The sequence below is a fragment of the Ceratotherium simum genome, chromosome 5, assembly GCF_057802395.1.
Source record: "Ceratotherium simum simum isolate JZ-2026a chromosome 5, ASM5780239v1, whole genome shotgun sequence".
Taxonomy (NCBI): Eukaryota; Metazoa; Chordata; class Mammalia; order Perissodactyla; family Rhinocerotidae; genus Ceratotherium; species Ceratotherium simum.
The window spans coordinates 72,674,436-72,680,488 of record NC_141904.1 but is presented as its reverse complement, the minus strand read 5'-3'; the positions used below and the strand labels follow the sequence as shown (position 1 = coordinate 72,680,488).

The 6,053-nt window shown below is 36.8% G+C and overlaps 1 non-coding gene across 1 annotated transcript; it reads left to right on the top strand.

Moving 5' to 3' along the window:
- Positions 1–3,468: 3,468 nt before the first annotated feature.
- On the top strand, positions 3,469–3,575 carry LOC147917078 (U6 spliceosomal RNA). The gene has a single exon (XR_015552387.1). It is a non-coding gene; the product is annotated as a U6 spliceosomal RNA (small nuclear RNA).
- Positions 3,576–6,053: the final 2,478 nt, after the last annotated feature.

The window sequence follows — 6,053 nt, the reverse complement described above, 5'->3', positions numbered from 1 at the left end:
TTTCTATTAGTGTCATAGGCCCTTCATTTATTTGTCCTAGTGACTTTTTCCTTCATCAAGCTGATTGCTGATAAGGATTCACATACTATAACAAACATATCAGTCACTGAAGCCACCACTGCTTGTTAATGATGTCCAAATCAATATCTTTAACAGATTTTTTTTCCTGTTCAAAAGAGAAGAATATTATGAGCAAGATGAGATAACTCGAGTGTATTTGTGGCAAGAAGCAGCCAAAAAGTTAGAGAATGACAATGAAGCCTCTGTGTGTATGTGTGTGTGTGGTGGGAGTGGGGATGGATGTTAAAAGCACAGAGAGAAATGGAATAGAAAGCCTAATGTGTCAACGGAAAGCTTATAAACACCAACCAGGAGAAAATCTTCTGATAGTTAAGGTGGCAGCTCTTTTAAAATAGTTAAAGCAAATAAAGGTAACCAAGCAGGAGTCTTTCCATGGAATCCTGGTAATTTCTAATGCAAACATTTGACTTGTTCTTCAATTCCCCCACACAGGGCATATATGTCCACATGCTGGGCTATTTTTGTGGGGAAGGACATCAGAGCTCTGTTCTAGAATTACTTGCTCAAAATTACACAACTTGGAGCATCTTTCCAAAACTCTCTTTTTAATAGATGACAGAGATTTTTCCTGAAATTCTGGCATAGTTGGAAAATTTTTTGAATCTTGTAGTCTTGGTGTATTTGAATGCACTTCAAAAGGGGATTTTCCAAGTGCCCTTATGCTCTTTTCAATGAGAGCATACCTTACAGCAAGAACTGTTAGATGGTTATTGGGTCTGGTTGGTGGAGAGCTTTTTCATAATTCTTCTTCTACAAAATGCAATATAGTATTCACAGACCAGTAATCTGATAGGATCCCTAGGCCCCTTGAATTTTTGATGTGATTGGCTTGACTCTCATGCCTGCCCCATGAGAGTCTGATACCCTTTCCAATATAGTCATGCACCACATAACATTTCAGTCAAGGACGGATCGCATATATAGGACAGTGCTGCCATAAGATTAGGACCATATACCTAGCTGTGTAGTAGGCTATACCATCTAGGTTTGTGTAAGTACACTCTGTGAGGGTCCCACAATGATGAAATCACCTAACGATGCATTTCTCAGAATGTATCCCTGTTGTTAAGTGGTGAGTGAAAGTATCTCAGTGGATTCTTTGGTGATTACCACCTCATGGTCAACTCTGAGTCCTTCTTCTGAACTAGACATAAAATTCAGTCCATTCTCAACTGAGGCTGAAAAGTAAACAAATAAATGAATAGCATCACTCGCAGTGTGCTCTTGTGAGTGTAGTGGTTGATTATGCTAATGATGTGGAAATGAGTTGGGAGAGGAGTTTTCATCACAGGTAGTCAAACAACTTAAAAGTGAACGTTAGATACCTACATTCTTAAAATGCCCATTGGTTATCCTCCGACCAGGGCATTTCCCACATCCTTCACCATACATCAGTACCAGCCTCACTCCATCTCACTCGCCTCCCTGACCATAAGCCTGTCTGCTTTGCTTGCTTTTCCTCTTCTCAGGAGCAGCATTTCTCTCCTCCTCTCATGAGATGTATTTAGACTTTCCTGTGTGCGTTGGCTTATGGATAAACAAAATGTGGTACATTAATATTTACATTTATGTCATACAGTTATACCCACAATGAAATATTATTCAGACTTAAAAAGGAATGAAATTCTACATTCTACAATGTGGATGAACCTTAAGAACGTGATGCTAGTGAAATAAACCAGTTGCGAAAGGACAAATATTGTATGATTTCACTCATATGAGGTATCTAGCGTAAATGAATTCATGGAGACAGAGAGTAGAAGAGAGGTTACTAGAGACTGGGCAGAGGGGGAAATAGAGAATTATTATTTAATGGGTACAAAGTTTATGCTGGGGATGGTGAGGAAGTTCTGGAGATGGGTAAGGTAATGGTTGCACAGCATTGTTGAAAGGTAGCAGAATATGCCACCATCATATGACTGTAAGAGTTCAGGACACACCACCCAAAAATAGCCACTTTGGCATATTGATTTTTTTTTTTTTTTGAGCTGGAGGCACTTGAAAAACAACAAATGCAATGAGAGGCTTTCTCTGAATTCTCCTTATCTGCCTAAAGACAGATCCTCCAAAAGGAACTCAATTCTCATAAATGCCCTGCCCGAGAGCCAGGGAAGATTGACTCTTAACACAGGAGAGGAGACTAGAAGTTGACACCACATGTGGACAAACTTGGTCACAAACTATCATATCTCTCACCTATTTTTCTAAGGGCCCAATCATCTTTCCTAAAAATCATTTACTCTCCTCTAAGAGGCCTACATCCCACCTCTCCTTTCCCTATTAAGATGATATTTAAGCCTGAATTCTAAGCCACCTCAGGCATTGACTTATTTTTCCCTGGGTATTTTCCCACGTACACGTGAGGTATGTATGTTAAAAAATTCTGTTTCTTTTTCTCCTGTTAATCTGTATTTTATTTCAGGATTCTCAGCCAAGAACTCAGAAGGGTAGAGGGAAGTTATTTTTCCTCCCCTACATTATGAATATACTTAATGCCCCTTGACTTGTACGCTTAAAAGTGATAAAATGGTAAATTTTATGTTATGCATATTTTACCACAATAAAAAGTAATTATGGGTCAATAGGTTAAAAAAATGCAGAACTTTACTATTAAGCAAAGAAATTGAAATTATTCAATTAATAAATAGACAAAAATTTTAAAAATCGTAATGCTTAATACTGATGAACGTGGAGTCAGATAGACACTCTTAACACATGTTAATAGAATATAAATGCACGTTATATTTCTGGAAAGAAATATGGCAATACATGTCATGAGAATTGTGTTTATTTTTGATTCAATTTCACTTCTCTTAAGAAAATAATCTGAGTGAAGACATCTATTTATGTATTACAAAGTGTTCACTGAAGTTGTTGTTAATGTCCCACATGAAGTAGCTAGATTCAGCATTTAAGGAGACGGATGTTTTGTGCTGTTAAAACCTCCTAATGGGAAAAAGGGGAGGTTCTTAGTCATGTGGTTGGAAAGTAGCGTTGATTCCTTTTGTTTTCCGATATCAAAATATAGTGTCTATAAGATTCTATTTACCTCAAAGTTTACATGTATGGTGTTAAAGATGTTTAAAGTTCTTTAACACGACTCCTAGAACTATCATTGTGACAATATTACTCTTGTCATTGTTGAATATTTAAAGTGCTTCATTTACAGTTTAAGTAGCTATGTTATCATCGGAACAACAGTGGTCTTGGTGTCAGAAGTTCTGGATTCAAATCGTGGCTCTCCATGCAAGGCTAATTGTATGCTCTGTGGCAAGTTACTTGAATCTATTATATATTTTATTTGAAAGCTATTTTGTAAGCTAAAGTGTTATACATTTGTATGCTTTGTTATCATTATCAGTAATGCTATTAGAAATTTAAGGAGTTGTGCTCGCTTTGGCAGCACATATACTAAAATTGGAACGATACAGAGAAGATTAGCATGGCCCCTGCGCAAGGATGAGACGCAAATTCGTGAAGCGTTCCATATTTTTATGTACACCTGAAATTTTTACAATGTTATAAACCAATGTTACTGCAATAAACAAAAAATTAAAAAAAAAAAAAAGAAAGAAATTTAAGGAGTGTTCCTGGGCTCATTTAGAATCCAGCTATTGATATTTAAATCAGTTCTAATAAAATACATCTTGAGTTGCATAAAAATAAATTATGAATTCTGGAAAGTAGTTTTTACAATGTAAGGATTTTGTTGTGTAACTGATATAAAGCAAGTGTAACAGAGATAACAGATTATATACTGCATGATTGTAACATGTGTGATGTTGTATGATAGTCATTGTTTTCTAGATGCAACCTGTTCTACCCTCACACTAGTCCAGTGGTTCTCAGACTTTCACTTGCGTCCTATTAAAATGCAAATTTCTGGGCCTCACTGCTACAGATTCTGACTCAGAAAGTCTGGGCTCGTGAGGTCTAATTTTAATCTCTAGCAAGTTCCTGAATGATGCTGATGCTCCTGGTCCAGGGAACATACTTTGAAAACCACTGCCCTAACTGAATCTCTACTAGGGGATTTTATCCAAGTATTTAGCAGCACTATGATTCTACAGCACAGTAGGACTGCATAAGAGAGAGAAATGAAAAATAAGGTAGAGAGTTTAATTCTTTATTGTGATTGCAACCTGCAAACACCACCACACCCATCACAGAATGTCATCTAATAGTTTTGAGAGTTGTTATCCAGATTTTAATCCAATTAATTTTTTTAAACTTGTATAAATACTCACTCTCATATAATTCTTTGGGCCCCATTACATCATATGAGATCGTGAGACAAAATTGAGTGAGCAGCCTTTTTTTTCTGCTGCAGATTCCAGGCTTTGATTCTGATTTCTGGTCCCAGAAACTACCTTGGCTTTGACATTGGCCATTATCTCCTCATTTCGCCAACTTGCTCTTTAACGGGCCTAGCCTCAATCTGGGCAAAATGCCCTGATAAAGGCAGGAAGCACAGCTGATTGCTACCAAGAAAACCTTGCCCTCTTTTTCCATTCCTGTAATCAAGTTGGAAGGCACTAGCTGGAAACTTCATCTTGCTCACAGAGTTAGAATATTCATTGAAAACAATTGCGTATCCAGTTGTACTCACTAGTATTTTCTTGGATCTCAGTAATATTTGTCCAGCATTGCCCTCTAGTGCTTGTGGGCATGTTTCTAATGATGCCTCACATCTTTTAATGAGGATGTTTGGAATTAAGTTAATTACTTAGAGAAAGATGCCTTCCTGTAGTTTCACAGTGGGCAGAGAAAAAGCCAAGACCCAGACAGCATGAGAAATTTTATGAGTGCTTCTTACTTGGTCAACAAAGAATAAAAAAACTATGCAATTTGTTGGGATATTCTACTTTCATTCATTTTACCCATTATAACAGACAAGATTTGTCTATGCTTTTGACCCGACGGAGAAGAAATTCAGGGTAGGAGCTCAGGTTATTTGAATGAAATAATGTAAACTGCATTTTTGTGCATGTGTTTCAAATTCCTGTTCTCTGCAAACTTGTCCTTGCATATATTTTCTAGACACAGGACAAGGCAAGTTGCATCTATGGGATATGCTAAAGAATTTCTTTCAAAAACAAAGTTCTGGATGGTTATTTAGTGTGGGGTGGGGAGATGTTATTCACTTTAGAAATGTCTGAGCTGTGTACTGGAAGCTTTCCCTTTCTATTTGGAAAAGCAAAAACAACAATAATAAAAAAAGAAAGTGAAAGAAAGAAAAAAAAAAAACCCAAACAACCTTACGTGTTTCATTTTGAACACTCTTCTTCTTAGACCATGCAGGTGGCTCTCTGAACAGCACGGCCACCAAAGGTCACAGACAGTGTCTGCCATTCTCATCTGTTCATATGACAAGAAAAGTGCCCTCTACGTTGTGGTCCGAAAAGCCAAAATGCAAGTGTATGACCTTCCTGATCTTCAGAGTTGTTTCTCTGGAGACAGAGCTTTTGTGTTTCTAATTGGGTTAGAAGTGAAGCTATGCCTTCTGCTTTGCTGGAGAGCAAGAAGACAGTGGGATTTTCCAGGCTAGTTTGACCAGCGATCAATGCTACCTGGCAGTCACATCACTGGGGACTAAACCAGGTGATATAGGGGATAACCAGTTCTGTAAATAAAATTCCCAAGTAATAAACCCTAACTGGTTAACTCTCTGGATTAGTATGCATCAACTGAGAAAATAAAGCTCTTTAAGACTTACCCTGATTTTAAAATTAAAATCAATAGGAAAGGATAACACTGCAAGGATACATATCAAAATGTATTTTTAAGTGATGGAATTATCAGTGATGAGTACTTTCTCTTTATACTTTTCTTCATAATCTAAATTTTATACAAAAAGCATGAGTCACAGTTTTATTGTTGTATAAATTATATAAAACAAAACTCATTTATTTTAAAAACACACCTTGAATGTTTTAAAATAAATGTACAAAGTGATATCATCATCCTCACAA